The sequence below is a fragment of the Vicugna pacos genome, chromosome 26 (genome assembly GCF_048564905.1).
Source record: "Vicugna pacos chromosome 26, VicPac4, whole genome shotgun sequence".
NCBI lineage: Eukaryota > Metazoa > Chordata > Mammalia > Artiodactyla > Camelidae > Vicugna > Vicugna pacos.
The window spans coordinates 12663167-12679593 of record NC_133012.1 but is presented as its reverse complement, the minus strand read 5'-3'; the positions used below and the strand labels follow the sequence as shown (position 1 = coordinate 12679593).

At 39.8% G+C, this 16427-nt stretch overlaps 1 long non-coding RNA gene across 1 annotated transcript in view; it reads left to right on the top strand.

Annotated features, from left to right (window-relative positions):
- LOC116285709 (uncharacterized) overlaps window positions 1-16186 on the top strand; it is a 28998-nt gene extending 12812 nt beyond the window's left edge. The window contains exon 3 of the long non-coding RNA XR_012064481.1: window positions 15754-16186. This is a non-coding gene — a long non-coding RNA (uncharacterized lncRNA). The remainder of the gene's footprint in view (window positions 1-15753) is intronic.
- Window positions 16187-16427: the final 241 nt, after the last annotated feature.

Here is a 16427-nt window from a genome sequence, read left to right as displayed (position 1 = left end):
TATAGTGTTAACTGACTTAGAACATTAGAGGGGTCATATCTGTTCAGATCTGATCGGGAAATTACTCTTCCTGCTTGAAATTGCTAAGTTTAAAATGTTTCTAATGCCCTAATAAGGAAGAATGCAGAAGTTTGAGCCAGAGGGAGAAATGTGAGTTCACATAGTAAGAGAGAAAACATTCCCATCATGTGGCAGGCATTTAACAGGGATCCTTAGAAATGCAGCCCCTTTAAATATAGCTGCTGGAGATACTGTATCTAAAACCAGCACTTTGAACATTTGTAATACAAGAGACTATTTTCTGCCTTTAATACATGAGTGACAACTTCAGAACAAAACACCCTGGGACTAGAATCACACAGAAGATATATAAAAAGATCAATAGAACCTGGAGGCTCAACATCAGATGAGAATTCGGACCAGGCTAGAACAGAAACACTGCTACTAGTCACATCGAAGGAAGTCAACAAGTCAACATTTGTTGGGAAGAAAGGATGTAAGGTGGTATAAGAATTCTCACTGTGTATTTAAAAATGCTCATTTAAATTAATTAAACTCTCTAATTGAGTATATATAGTTCACAATGTATAATGTGAATTAGTCTATTTTAGTTAATTATTTGGTTTTTTAAAGTCCTTGTTAAAATGCATTTCCTATTCATAGACAGATGAATAGATCTCTTATTCATCATTTCTATCTATAGTATTGACCTGGAACAAACAGACTGCCAGATACTTCTCCAGCAAAGATGAGTTTATTCAGGATCAGTAGAGAATTACAATTCAGAGTCTGTAATCATGGTGAGCCATGGGCAAGTCCCCGCTCAGCAAGGGAAGGAGAATGCTTTTATAGAGAGGAAAAGGAAGTTGGGAGGGCTGCAGGACACCAGGAGTCCATGGCTTTTCCTTGGCTGAGTCCTTGCCATGAAAGAGAAGGAGTCTGTCTTCTTCCGGTTGGATGCTGCCATCAGCACAGTGCCTGAGAACACCCACTTCTGGTCTCCAGACTCTGTTTAATTGAGGGTTTTGTTTACTCATCTTTTACGATAGATATTTGGCTGGACTCAACTTGATACTTGGATTTAAGAGTGTGTGCTCTACCTTGCCATGGAGAAAAAGGCACCCCACCCAAACGCATCTTAACAGGACTTGTTTCTGCTTAGCCAGCTAACACAAGTCATGTGTTAGAGAAGATACAAAGTTGTGATGCAACACTCCCAGATGCCCTGGTAGACCAAACATGCTCTCTGAGACCTAATCTATCTCTGTTTCTGATTTTCTCTTTGTCCTTGGACGGAGTCACTCAACTTTAGTTGCCTAACTCTCCCAACTCTTAAAATAAGAAAACTCAAATTCTTTAGTCATTTAACAGGGCTGTTAGCCTTCCACGCTGGAGTTATGTCCTGCCAAAGGCCTGATTAAATATTAATAGTTTGTTTCCAAAATGTCTTCTGTTACTGTATATGTTTCTATGAAACATTAAAGAAGTAGCATTAATCATCCCAAATCTTTCTCTCTTTCCCCTTCCTTGCCCAGACTAAGCATACTTGAACAAATACAATATGAGCTTTCACTGTGTTGGCAAGGATGTTCATAAATGTGTGTGTATGTGTTTGTATATGTGTGTTTACTCAAGTGATTTAAAAATAACCTGAGTGAACTAAGTAAGCAAGTGTATGCCATGCTTACCAGGAATATTAGGAGGCAAAGGCCCTCCAATATCTGAATTAGCTCTGGCACTGTTTCAGGAAAAAACTGGCTCACATCTCTTGCATAAGACTTATGTAAGAGATTAGATGTGGTGCCTGAAATATTCTGGTTATCTACAGCATGGAAAAAAGAAAAGTATGCTACATTGTTGTTACTTGCTAGCTCTCTCAATTTCAAAGGATTCTTGCTTATAGAAGTAAACCATCTCAATTCTTTAAAAAAAAAAAGCTTAGTTTTTTTTCTGGTCTTTGTCACACAAGCATATGTGGAAGTAAACAAAGAAACAAAAAAGCTGTGGGACAAGCAGTAAGTAATTCAGAACTTGGGTAGATATTTACATTGGTTACTATATAAACAATAACAAGAATAAAAGTATTACAATTGAAACTGGAACTCCAAAGCCACATTCCATACGTAGCTATTACATATTCCTGAAGAAACCATTAGATTTTCCCACGTCTCATAAAGCAGCTTCTCAAAATTTAGAGCTCACAATTCATTATGATAATCATTATATTCTTGTTACCGTGGAGGGGGCCTCTGTTCTTGTCTTGCCCAAAAGAAAAAAATTCAGGCGGGAAATGGAACTGTTATGCAGTTACAGATTTTATTAGCAAAGCAGAAGTACACCTTCAAGAACTGAAAGCGGGCTTTTCCAGTGAGGGAGACAGCCCCAGTTTCCTCCATTTCTCTTCCTTTTATTCAATCGCCTAGGGGCTGTCTTAAGCTAACTTGATAGTTGACATCATTTGAGTGGCAAGTGTGGGTTTTATAACCTTTTCCTTATTGCACATGTCCGTTCCCACAATGTATACAGAAAAGCCCACAGAGAGGCCAAAGCCGCAGTGCTAATTGTATTATGATGAGCATTTGGTGGTCTTAGGGTTCTCTCAGGAGCCTTACTGCCCAGTTGCAGCAGACTGGTTTCAGCCAGATTGGCTCAGAGCCCCAGTATGGGGAAGTCCCAACCAGAGGGCTAACCCCAGGTTTCCTGAGATAGAAGGCCACAGGGTGGAGTCATGGGCAGAGCCCAGGTGTTTCCTCCTGCCTGCCCAGCGCTCATGACTAATTAACTGCCCAGCATTCTGGAATGGATTTAGGTCAAATCTGATTTCCAGATATTTTGACCAAAATAGAAACGAAGGTCAGACAATACACAGATAGCCTTCTCTATTCTGTGTTGTCAAATCCAAGTCCACGTGCCCGTTGTCCAGTGAGGCCAAACAAACTGAAATGTCAGAGTTTAGAGCAGAGAAAGGTTTACTGCAGAACCAGCAAGGAGACTGGGCAGTTTGTGCTCAAAAGACTGAACTCCCCAGTGGTTTTCAGGGAAGAATTTTTAAAGGCAGCATGTGGGGTGAGGGCTGCAGGGGGTGTGACTTTCTTCTGATTGGTTGGTGGGGAGGTAACAGGGCAGTGTTCCAGGGATCTTGTGCTCAGCCTGAAGTTTCCATCCTCCACCTGGGTTGGGACCATGGTTCCTGTAGAACAACTCAAAGATGTGTATCAGATTTTTGTGGATATCACTTGAGGAGAAACTAGGACTCTGGCTTATTGCTGCACTATTGTTTCCTGGCTGCTTTTCCTCTTTTTCTGCATTCCCTCACTTCCCTAATTAGTAACTGCCTAAATCTGCCCTTTGGAACTCAGGGAAGATCTAGAAGACTAAAGTCTTTTCCTACAAACAAGAAATGAGGAAGCATGGAAAGGCTTTTTGTTCCTTGAGAGAGCCCCGCAGGGCCCCCTCAGTTTCATAAAGTTCTGTTTGGTTCTCGTTTCTAACATGTATATTTCCTCTCTTGGAGCTGTGTGGTAGAGACAGAAGAACCTAAATGCCAGAGTCAGACCAGCTAGCTGAGGTACAGATACACACATCATCACTTACTTGCTGCGTGACCCAAGAAGACAGCTTCATTACTCTGCACTTATTTTCTCAGTTGTAAAAGGAGAGTAATAATATCTGCCTCATAGGGTTGTTATGAGAATCTAGATTAAAATAACCAACATGTGTTGAGTGCTTATGTGATATTGTGATTAATAATACGAAACATATATTTGGTCTTCCGTCTCTGTCCCTGGCACAGAGTTCCTAAAACCCTTGGAATTTCCTAAGTGATAAAAGTGATAAAGGTATTGTGAAACAAATTTCCTATTTTATGGCAAGACAAGAAGATTTTAGACATAAAAAGATTCTCCTCTACCCTTTGGCCTCCTCTCTCCCTGCACTGTGCATCGTGTATCTGGATTATGCATCCACCAAACCTCTCCCATCGGCAGGAATTCCTACTTAACTCTGAAGAGCAACATTCTTCTAGCATCAACAAAACAGCTCCTTAAAAGATAACATTCCTTCTTGATCTTGTAGGGCGTCACATGACCCACCAGGGTGACTTAAATCTGGATTATGTAAAATGTCAACAATATAGCATTTGATGTATAGCCCTCTGTCTCAAAAACCTTATATAGTTGTGCCTTGATTTCTAACCAGTGGAACAGTTCTCAGAGCTTTCTGAGATGCTCTTGCTGGGTTACAATCCTCAAATTTAGCTCAAATAAAAGTTGCCATTTCTTTCTTAGATCAACTGATTAATTTTTCATGAACAGTATCTTTTGTTATAACAAACCCCTTCCAGCCACCCAGAGTTCATGTTAAGGAGGTGACATTTGGAAAGCCCCTAGGGATGGCTGCTGGTCTGCAGGGGAACCAAGCAAGTAATGAAAAGGTTGGAAGTTTCAGCCCTACCTACCCCCAACCTCCAGGGAGGGGAGGGTGGTGGCTAGAGCTTGAATCAATCACAGGCGCCCAATGATTTAATCAATCGTCTTACTCCATGAAGCCTCCATAAAAACTCAAGAAAGGACAGGGTTCAGACAGCTTCCAGACTGGTGAACAAGAGGAGGCACTAGGAGAATGACCCACCCAGAGAGGGCGTGGAAGCTTCACCCCTTCCCACACACCTCGCCCTCTGCAGCTCTTCCATCTGGCTGTCCCTGAGTTCTATCTTTTTTACCATAAACTAGTAATTTAGGAAGTAAACTGTTTCCGTGAGTTCTGTGAGCCACTCTGGCAAATTAATCAAACTCAAGAAAGGGCTCATGGGAACCTTTAATTTGGAGATGGTTGGTCAGAAGCACAGATGTTTTATTTGGAGGCAGATTATGCTCAGAGGCTGAGATTTTCTTCGCCAATAATTGATTTAACACAGGTTTACTGCAGGAATTATAATTTATAGTAATACTATTTCACAAGCCTGTAGTATTCAGGATAATATCTCTTAATAAGCCAATAAAGAAATAACATTTCAAACCAATAATGGATTAATGACACTATTGTTCCAGGCAAAGGGGAGGTAAAAGAACTAAAGCTCAGATTTATTTGAGGTGGACCTTTCTACAACCTGGTTCTCAGTAGCCGCAGTCCTCGTAACGAAAAGTACAGAAGTTGAGTATTTTAATGGACAATACAGGAGTGTTTTTCCTAGACAGCTTACGATGCAACTGGCATGTTCTCAGCACTTTATCTAGGAAAAAAAATCATTCATTCAATCCTCCTAGCAATCCTATAAAGTAGGTATTACTATTATCCTTCCCTTCTTGGTGAGGAAACCGAGGTCCAAGTCACCCAGCTCGTAAGTGAGGTAATGGGATTTGAACTGAGGTCCTGTAACTCTGGAACCTTCAAGTGTGTGAAATAAGAAATATATTAGCACTTAGCGAGCCACAGGGCCCACATTAAGTTCTCCTGAATGGTCGTTACACTTAACCTTCCCTCTTTCCAGAGACGAAACCTTGCAATAAGGTAATACATATTCCACGAATCTCTAGGGTCCTTACTGAGCCAGAATGTAGCCTGGCTACATTTACCACTTGTTTTGAGCTGCATTTCTGAGCAATCCCAGCAGGGCCCAGGGGACACTAAGAGTGACTCCAGGCCTCACATGGTCCCTCGGCTGGGCTTCAGTTGGAAGGACAGAGGTACTAGGGAGAAGGTCTTTCATACACATATTTTTAAAGTTTAAAAAGCTTCACGTGGAAGAAATTGAAAGCAGATTCAGGGATCTCTTAAAAGTTGGAATAGTGAAAACAAGCCTGAAATATCTACATAAAGAAAACTTGTGCTTGTTAATAGTTGTCAGGGAAAAGAAAGCCTGCCCGTGTATTTGGCTTATGTGAATTAGGATATTAAGTCATGGTGGTTTTAAGATAAGATGTGGTCAGAGTCATAAAACTTCTTGAGAAACATTGTGTGATGAGATAGACAATGCATGCAGCAGACTCACCACAGTGCACACACGGAGCAAAGATCAGGTCATTGTCATTGGTTTCTATTACAGTCTGTCTTCTATGTGTAAACTTCTGAGAACTGATGGTTAGAATGAGAAATGTGCCTCTCTCCCAAATGTTCCTGGAAGAGAGGGAGGTTTAAGGTAAATGGCATTGATTTCAGTGTCTTATCCAAAATCAAATACAAAAGCACCTGAAATGTGACTGAGGGTTACCAAGGCAGCTGTTGTCCCTACAGCCTTTGCTGGTGAGAACCACAATTTCAGGGCGCCTGCTGTTGCACAAATCACCTCGTTGGGTGGAACGGACTTGTTTGGTCCTTATAATTAGTTATTGTGGTTGTGTACCTTCAACATAGAAATTAGCCCCAGTACAGAGAACCACATACAGTTCAAAACTGTTAAAACCCAAACTTTGACAGCTCTGTCTGTGGATTAGTGAAATAATAAATGTTACTATTTATCATTGCCTTTGAGAAGTAGTTCTGCCACCTTTAGGTTCTTTAGATTCGAGTGGCTTGAAAGTGACATCTAATTATGGATTCACTGCTCAGTTAGGTCAGGGTACAGGAAGTATTTTTACATTTGTTTTAGTATTGGCTCTTTTTCAGAATGCCCAAACCTTTCAATTGGTAATGTGTGACCTAGCTTCACTGGGTCAGGCAAAACAGCATTCTATCCAAATAGACTGAATGCTGATGGCCTGTGTCAGCACGTGCATGGTGAAACCCCGCTCTCCCCTTGGGTTTTTCTTGTTGTGCAGTAAGTAGGCCACGAGCCAACAGCAGCCTACACATAGCTGGAGGGTTGCCTCCAGTGTCACCCTGTGTATTAAATATTGGTAAAATTTACCTCCCATCTTGTGTTTAGATGAATAAACAGAAATAGAAGTTCTCCAGTGAACGCTCTCATGCACACCCATAGGAGTGTGCATCCCATGTTGGACACCACCACTCCCTTAAGGCATAATTAAAGAGTTACAGAATGCTAAAACGAGCGCTCCTCCAAACCCATTATTTTAAGGATTGATGTGTATAAAGCAAGGGTCCTTGGAAGTTTTCCTTGGAGTTGTTTATGCTGCTTCCCCAACAAACTCTCCCTGGAAGTTACAATTTAGTGCAATTCTGTTTTTCGGCTATGTTCTCCTCCTACACCGTTTGGGAGTTTTGCTGCACAAGATTGCAGAGCTGGCTTATTCTATCTGAGAGTTTGCAGCAGGCCCATGACGGATGGCCCAATTCTAGCATATAATAGCAATATGTTTCAGTTTGCTAAATACTATCACTGAAGTGGACCTCCGGTCCCCAGGGAGCAGTAGGTTGTGTGGCCACGTAAGCAGTGCCATTGTAGGTCAGATCTGTTTTTATACACATTGTCATGTTTAGACATGGTATGATTCACATATTTAGATATGATTAAGATAAATATATTTTGCATCAAGAATTGGAACATTAAAGATCCCTCTATTATGTTTATGCAAAAATAATTTTATTTACTTTAAGTAAGAGCTTTTCATTGAATGGCTTTGGAAACAGTAGACATTTTCTTTGGAGATGAGCTAACAGGATTTGTTGGTTTGGGAACAACACTAAAGTTTTGCTAGAATTGATGAGTTTTCTCCTTGCTCTGTACCACCATGGAGATAGTTCTGAGGTGAAGAGAATACCAGAATGTTTATCCGTGAATCCAAGGCACAATCTAATGTTAACTATTTCCTCCGACTTTTCTTGAGATAGGTGTGTATTAATAAGAGTAGAGAGTGCAGCTGGATGTTTAATTTCTGGTTTCAGAATATCAATCTGCCTGGTTCTCTGCTTTGTGCCAAAGAGTACGCATCACCGGGGGAGCTCGAGAACAGAACCTCCTATGCCACTTTTTCTCATTTCATGAACACTTCTGCCCACCAGCCAAGCAAATCATGCAGCTCTCAGGAGTTAAGCTCTCTGGTTAAATTCAGGAGCCAGCAGAAAATCCCTCCATGGTGTATTTTCTGGTTGAGGGGGTAGGCAAAGTAATAAAAACAGCCTAGTTTTCTAACAACTGATGGGATAGATTATCTCCTGGTTTCTAAACTCTAGTCAAACATGCAGGGGCCCTGGTATTGGAGAAGCTTTTGAATGTGTGTGTTTTCAGGTATACAAAGAAATTGAAGGAATGATACAGAGATTGTCTACACACCCATGTCATAGACTCAATAACAATATGATTAACATTTTACCATCTTTATCTTTCTACCTATGTGTTTACACACACACATACACATTTCCCAGCATGCGTTGATGATCCTTGCATAACTGATTATTTCTTTGGCGGTTGTCAAATGGTGATTTTTTTTTTCAGTCTGTCATTTCTCCAACATGTATGAGCTGGCTTTCTCCTGAGAAGAAAATCTTCCTTTCACTCAGCAAGTGGTGATGGTGATAATTCTTCTCGAAAGACAGTGATGACATATTTAAGAACATTTAAAAATCAAATTGGAGAAACTGTGGGTCAGGCATCCAAAATGAAGTCAGATGGTCACTATGGATGTGGTTTCAGACATGTTCCTGTATCACTGAGAACTTGAATTTTATGAACTGTATCAAACTCAAGGACACCACCAGCCATTTTCAAAATAATATCTGCTAGCAGCTGCCAGCTGCAACCTTATGGTCTCAAGGCTGTAACTTAAAACTGCAACCATTTCGGGTCCCAACCAGCCCTTGTTTAACAAGCACCTTTACTTCTTGCCAGCTCCAGTCCTGATTCTTGACAAACATCTGATGAAACTTTGCAGTTTTTGCCTAGATACACCTCCCCCATTTGGTAGTCTGATGGAATACAGTTAAAGTGCTTCTTGAATCTGTCTCCCAGGCTATAGCCCTCAGTTAGGCTTGAATAAAACTCTCTTCTCTTCCTTATTATAGATCATTGATTGATTATTTGTGGCAACAACATGGTAAATGGCTCATTTTTTTTTCTAAAAAATTTCAGATTAAGACGTTGGCATAATAGTAGCCTCCAGTGCTGGTAAGAACTTCTTTTCCTCCTTTCCTTTCTTCCGTCCACCCTTCCTCCCTTTCCCTTTCTTGCTTTCTTTCATCCTTTATTAAGGATCATTGTGGACTCAGAGATTCTTATTTATTCATTGAGTAAAAATTACAGTCGTTTCTTTGAGCTTCAGATAGTCCAACATTTGGCCATTTGGAAGCTCTTCAAACTGTGCCCTTTAAAATTTTGTTTTACTTTTCATTTTGAAATCATTTGAAACTTACAGAAAAGTTGCAAGAATAATCCTAAAAAAACTTCCTTATTTCCTCATCCAGTCATTAACATCTTACAACATTTGATTTATCATCCTCTCTCCCTCTTTGCTGTTTTTTTTTCCCCAGAGCCATTTGAGTAAATCATAGTCATGATGCCCCATTAACTATAACCACTTGAGTGTGCATTTCCCAAAAACAAGGCACTCTCTTATGTAACTAAAGGTCAGTCACCAAATCTGGAAATAACTATGATACAATATTACCATGATCTCCAAACTGCTTCAGTCACCTCCTTACTCAGAAAGAAATTCACTGCCCAGTTCTTGGTGGAAAGAAGGCAGTTTACAATGCTAAAACATGCAACATAAAAATGAAATGTTTCCTATGGAGTATTTGCAGTTCTGCTGTCTCTAGGCCCCATTATTTCTTTGAAACTCTTAGATTAAGGTCTCATGGAGGAAGACAACTGAGAGAAATTAGCCATAAATCTAGTTCATTATTTTTGTTTTTTTCCCAGCAAAATACATTCTTTTTCCATATAAGGACAAAAACAACTACAGAAAGTTACTCTGAAGAGCAGGAGTTAAAAAGAAGACCCCCTAAGATTTGGAGGCCCTTGCTGAGTTTAACAGTGCTTTTACTGTGCTGCTTAATCTCCAGAGCTGCAAACTTTAGAACTTCCATTAAAGTTTTCAAATCCTGTAAATGGGCTCCCAGTCTTGGCCTGTGCAGAGCAGAGCTGACTTCCTGAAACACCAGAAGTTAAAGTCTTGAGCTCTCAGGGGTCTATAAAAATATGACTATTAGGGCTTGCTTTTTCCTCCCTTCACCTTAATGGTATTTTTTAATTATTTTACTTTCTACCTCCCACATGCTGTTTTAAAAAGAGATTTAACTTCTATTTAGTTTTTGAAGATAATATTTTTTAAAGACGAAAACCAGTTCGAACTATGAGGTGGTTTCATTGCTTATTAACATATTTTTATGAAATTCTTAAATTATAACTGATATATATAAACCATATATGTATATATTTATAGCTGATATATATCAGTTAAAATATAGATAGGTAGATGGGAAACATAGTGATTGTTTTAAATTAAAACACTTTATTCATGGATAATATAGTTATATGCCACATAGATTCTAGGGTTCTTCTTCTTAAAACTCCTCAGATGCTTTATTTGTATAGTTGGTGTGGAAGAGACTCTCACACAGCACTTAGGGGTTAGGGATTTGTGGGTTTTGTGGCCATAGCAGGATTTCAACAGAGCCGTGGACTATCCCTCTTCCTCCAGACCTTCCTTTTCTTCATGTGCTTCCCTAAAGATTATAAACATAATGCTATCCCCCTCAATGCTTTTTTTTTTAAATGGAGGTATTGGGGATTGAACTCAGGACCTTGTGCATGCTAAGCATGCACTCTACCACTGAGCTTTTTCCCTCCCCCAACCCTGCACCTCAGTTCTTGATGTGCAAGTGGCAGCTGCTTCGCTGGCCTTGTTTCATGGGCTTCTCTCTTCTGCAGTAGGCATTCAAGTGAATTAAACTTTCCATGGAGAATTAGGCCCCTAGACCTCCAGCCTGTGCACTGGCAATCAGGACGGGAGAAACCGGGCTCTCTTTTGGTGGCTTGCTGGCTCGACTGCTTTTAACATGAGTCTGATCTTAGCCCAATCTTGATCTTGTGGTCCACAGTTTAATAAATATTTTATGACCTTTCTCACTCTTAGGCCTGCCAGCTCTTTTTTCTCTTTACATGAAGTATAAGATAAGCCAAATTATTTTTTATACTTAAAAATATATTTTGAATGCATGCACACACAGAGCAAACAAAACCTTTAATATAGAATACAAATATATTCTCAATATACATATAACTTAGTAATATAATTTATTTATACTCCACAAAGGAGGAAGCCTGTTTGTCTCTATTTTAAAAGTGTTGTTAATTTTTGTCCCCTATAAATCCTATTCTTTGTAAGAGATACAGGCCCATTCTGAAAACATTCTTTGTTACCCTTAACCAGTGATCTCAAGTCGTGGCTGAAGTGAAGTGACAGTGTACATCTCATGAAATGTCCTTATTTTGATAGTAGACCCTTTGTATTAGCCTGAGGGTGATGAATGAGAAATATGCCCCACATAACCACAGAGAAGTATCAGTCTTTCCTATGAGCAGAAATAGGTCCCAGCCCTGCTGCCTTGCACGTATACTAGCTTGTACTTCGCCACTTCCGGACTAACCAATGATTATTTTTACTTATTTATGACAGTGTTTTGCCAAAAAGAATTTGAGGCAGCTTGCAAAATTGATTAATAGCTATTGGAAAACAGACTTCAGAGCCAAACTCGGGTTTTATCTGGAAGAAAGTTTCACCACATTAAGCATAACAGTTGATCAATGCCAGAAGTAACTTTAAAATTTGCCTGGGAAGACTCACTAATGCTCATCACATACTTTGTGAGCCCTGGGTATACAACTGCACTTCAAAAGCTACGTAACAGATTACACCAACCTAGACCACTTTCAATTATGGAAATATTGAGAGCTTCCAAAATAAAGGACATCCATGTAACAAAATATACAAAGCTTGTCTTTTAATAAGAACTACCCTTTGTCCAAATAGTAATTCAATCCAGCCACAAACAAAATTTTCCTATGAAAGAAAAAGCAAGATTTGTGGATTTGTTTTTTGCCAGCCTGAAGAATTACCAAAGACTCCCCCCAAGTAAGACCTAGAACTTTTGGCTAATACTGTATTTCCCAATTTGGAAACTTTTCTCATGGGGACATTGAGCTGTTTTGGATTTCTCAAAAGAATATTTTGTAAAAATATATCCCAAATTTGAATATGCTAGTCCAGTCTCTGCCATTTCTTGCTTGGACTATTGCAGTAGCCTTCTAATTGGTTTCCTCTCTTCCACATTGACCAAGCTAAGGTCTGTTCTCTGCAAGGTAGCCAGCCTAACCTCTGAAGATGGGAATCACATCCTGAGCTCCTCTCTTCAGCCTCTTCAAATTCTTCCTGTTTCACTCAGTGATGTGATTTTGTTCCCCCTCCCCAGCTTCCCCTCTTACTTGGGATCTGATCCCATCTCTGACTCCTTCCCTTTGTTCATCCTCTTTCTGCTCCTTTGGCCTCTTTACTTCCAACAAGCTGAGCCCACTCCTACCTCAGGTCCTTTGAACATCTGCTTTCTCCCTGGAACTTTCTTCCCCCTGTTATCCCAGCAGTTTCTGCCTCAAAGCCTCAGGGCTCAACTTAAATTTCATTGTACCAAAGAGAGCCTTCTCTAACTGGTCACTTGATATGAAATCACACACCCTTTCTCTCTGTCAATCTGTATCCCTTCTTTATTTTTCTTGTAATGCCTTATCATTGTTTGATATATTATACATACCTTTATTCATTTGTGTGCTATCCCTTTTGACCAGAGTGTAAGCTCTTTGGAGGCAAGGCTCTTTTATCCTTTTGTATTACTATTATCCAGAACACTGCCTGGCAAGATGCTCACTGTTGAATGACCAATTACATTTACCCACAAACTGAGATATGACACTTATTTACTTTTGACAGAAATTCCAGCTGAGTGTTGTAATACTGGTAAATTCACACAGATCAAATCTTCTGATTGGAAATCATTCATATGAATGCATCATTTCTTTTTTTTTTTTTGACTCATCGTCCTCCAAGGAATCTTTTTAAGCATACTTTTTCTTCCTGATCACTTTCCAATGAAATTTTAATGCCATAGATATATTTCATACGTTTTTATGTTACTATACATATCTTTTTGTGTATCTGTATATCTGTGCTTTATATATAAAGAGTAAAATATTTTCACCCACTCCATAAGAACCAATTTTTGCCCCCATTGAGAATGCATAATCAATATCTACAATGACTACAATTAGGAGAAATAATTTATTACTCAGTAAGTTAATCTAGTAGATAAAATCTTCTTAAATATAGGGTCCATGGGAGAAAAATAATAGTTCTCTTTGAGTGAAAAAAAGAAAGTTGAGAACCACATGAATAGTTCTGACCCTCACTGTCCCCTTGCTGGGCTCTGTCTTCTGTATACTAGTTCTATTCCTTCTTCCATGTAATTGACATGGACAAATATAAGAACTACGGAAAAGACAAGAAATATACTGCACACAGAACCCGTGCCTTTCGTTTCCTGGCTAGCTTGCAGGCTATATTGGTTTGGTTGTATGTCTGCTCTGCGTGCATCTCTTTATATTATTTAGTACTTCATGATAATTTCTCCTGCCTCGTTCAGGAAAGGATTCAGGCCATGCATAAATTAAACAAAAAGCAATGATAAAATCACACAAAATGATACAATAAGAACTACACGTTGGTCTTTGTCAATGGTTCCTGACACAGATCTTCTAAAACCCTTGGAATTTCCTGAGTAATAGAGGTGATATGGATGTCTTCTGTTGTTCATAACAAACCCCTTTCAACCATACTTGAGTTTATTCTACTCTTGGTGGGTCCCTAGAATAGCATCAGGATGGGGGCTGGTTGCCAGAGGAACCAATTATGTGACTAGAGGGTTTAAACTTTCAGTCTCAGAGGAAAGAGGGACTGGATATCCAGAGAGGAGGCGGGGCGCTGGAGATTGAGTTCAGTGACCTAATCCTACATAATGGAACCTCCATAAAGACCCCCACATGGTAGGGTGCGGAGGGCTCCCAGGTGGGTGGTGCATCACAGTGCAGCGAGGGCCGTGCGCTCAAGAGAGGGCGTGGGAGCTCCACGCGCTTCCCCCCACCCCTCAAACTGCGCACGGTGAATCTCTTCTATCTGGCTGTTCCTGAGCTGTATCCTTTAAATAAACTGACAAATGTAATAAAATGTTTCCCTGAGTTCTTTGAATGGTTCTAGGAAGTTATGGAACCTGAGAAGTTTTGATACAAGGCGAAGGCAGTATGTAATTAAGGGCCAGGTGACTAACCTTAAGAGCCGGTGATTTTCAAAGTGTATCCTGCAGAAGCTCCTGAGACATGCCTCAGGGCTGCTGTAAGGATGGAGAAGGGGCAAGATTTAGGGTTTGGGGAAGTCAACAAGTAAGGTTCAAGGTCCACCACCATCACTCTTTAATCTCAACCAGGACACTTGGATTTTGTATGTTTCTTATGTTGACATTCTGCATGCTTTGTTTAAAGAACAATGTAATGATTTAATCTGTTCTGTGAAGTTCTTTTGACGTCTAAACCAGTCAGATTTGGAAGAATAGTTTCCAAATATTTCCAATATTTTAGCTAATAGAAAGCCATTCAATCAGAAGATACTTTAAAGTAAGAATCAACCACCGTTGTGACAGTCAGCAGTGGAATACCAGCATTCCAGGGCTCTCACTCAGCCAGTCTCTAAGGCAGTGGTTTTGTTAGCATCCATCAGAATCACCTGGAGGGCCTGTTGAAACAAGACTTCTGATCCAGTAGGTCTGGGTGGAGCTTCCTGCTCCAGGCTGGGGGACCTGACAGCAGCATAAACAAAAGTGGTTTAAAATCATTACCAAAACAGCTAGAAGAATCAGAGATTGTTTTTGAAACACTCAAGTTTATCTGCTCTACCTGGCGATTCTCCCTTGCTTTCCCTCATGTTAGTCATGGTCTTCAAAGTAAAACACAGGTGTCAGATAAGCATCAATAACTAAATTAGCCTATTTTGAGCCTGTAGATCTTGGATTATCACCAATTCTCACTGGGAGTCAAAAGGCAGCTAAGAGTGATAGTGCTGCAAATATTCTGGTTTAGACGCTCTTCTCTGAAACAATATCAAAAGCAAAACCAGTCAAAGACAAAGGTTTTATGATATCACGTATATGTGGAATCTGAAAATAATACAAATGAATATATACAAAACAGAAACAGACTCACAGACGTAGAAAACAAACTTATGGTTACTGGGGAGAACTGGGTGGAGGAATAAATTAGGAGTTTGGGACTGACAGATACACACCACTATGCATCAAATAGATAAGCAACAATGATTTACTGTATAGTTCAGGGAACTATATTAAATATCTTGTAATAACCTATAATGGAAAGTAATCAACAGTTAATATCCTTAAACCAGTATCCACCTTCCTTCATCCACACCCTTTCTTCTCAGCTATTTTCTGAGAGCTGCTGGTTGTAAGTAGATGGAGAGTGACATGCACAAGAGTGTGGGGGCTTTGTAGGTAGGATGACAGTGCTTAGCTACCTCTCAAGTCACCGCCCTAAGAGTAGGGACACAAAGCCCTGTTTTCTATTTTGATCAGCCCGTGAGGGGTTTGAGTTACGCAGTAGGCACAGTTACGGAATATTTTCTTAGACTTTAGAGGGTTTCTTCATGAAGTGAAGGCTGAGATCATCACTGGCCAAGCATGGCTTGGTACATTTTATCCATGTGACTTTACTGTCACTGTTGATAATGGGACCTCTGCTCTCGTTCTGTGCGTGTTTTCTGCCAGTCCTTGGTTTTTGGTGATTCAAGTGTTTTAATTTTTTAGTGTTGAAACAGACACCTCTTGAAGTATGCAGCCCACTCCAGAGATGCGCTTCTTCTCCAGGAACCTCCTCTTTGGACTCCAGGGTCCATTAGCCGAGGAAGAATTGGGTGGTCCAAATAAGATGGAGGGAAAGACAATATCTGCCTCTGATGCTAAGACAACAATCAATAATTTAGGACCATCTTTTCAGCCAGCAAAATGTTGTTTAGAGTATTTTTATCATTTGATGTTTAATAAGAGCAATAGTAATACATTTGATATGAGTAATGTTAGACAGGTTACAAATAACTTTATCATAAATTATCTCGCTGATCAAAAATCATTCACTATATATTCAGAAAGAATACAAAGAAAAGTACATTTAAGTGTACTGGCATAGAAAGAAGTCAAAGAAAAAAAATAAGATTCATAAAACTAAGCAATCCAATACTGATAGATGTATTTCTCATTTGTTCCACCTAAAAGATACCCCTGAAAAATGTCATTTCCGTTGCGTTTTTTAGTTAAATTATGTTTTTAGATGCAGTAGGGGAAAGTGCTCAAATAGTTCCTTACGTATTCTCTCTGCTTCTACTCTTTCCCCTTCAACCTATCCTCTATGCTGCAGTCAGAGTGGTCTTTTTAAAATATAAATAAGATCAGCTCCTTGCTAAACACTTCTCAGTGGCTTTCCT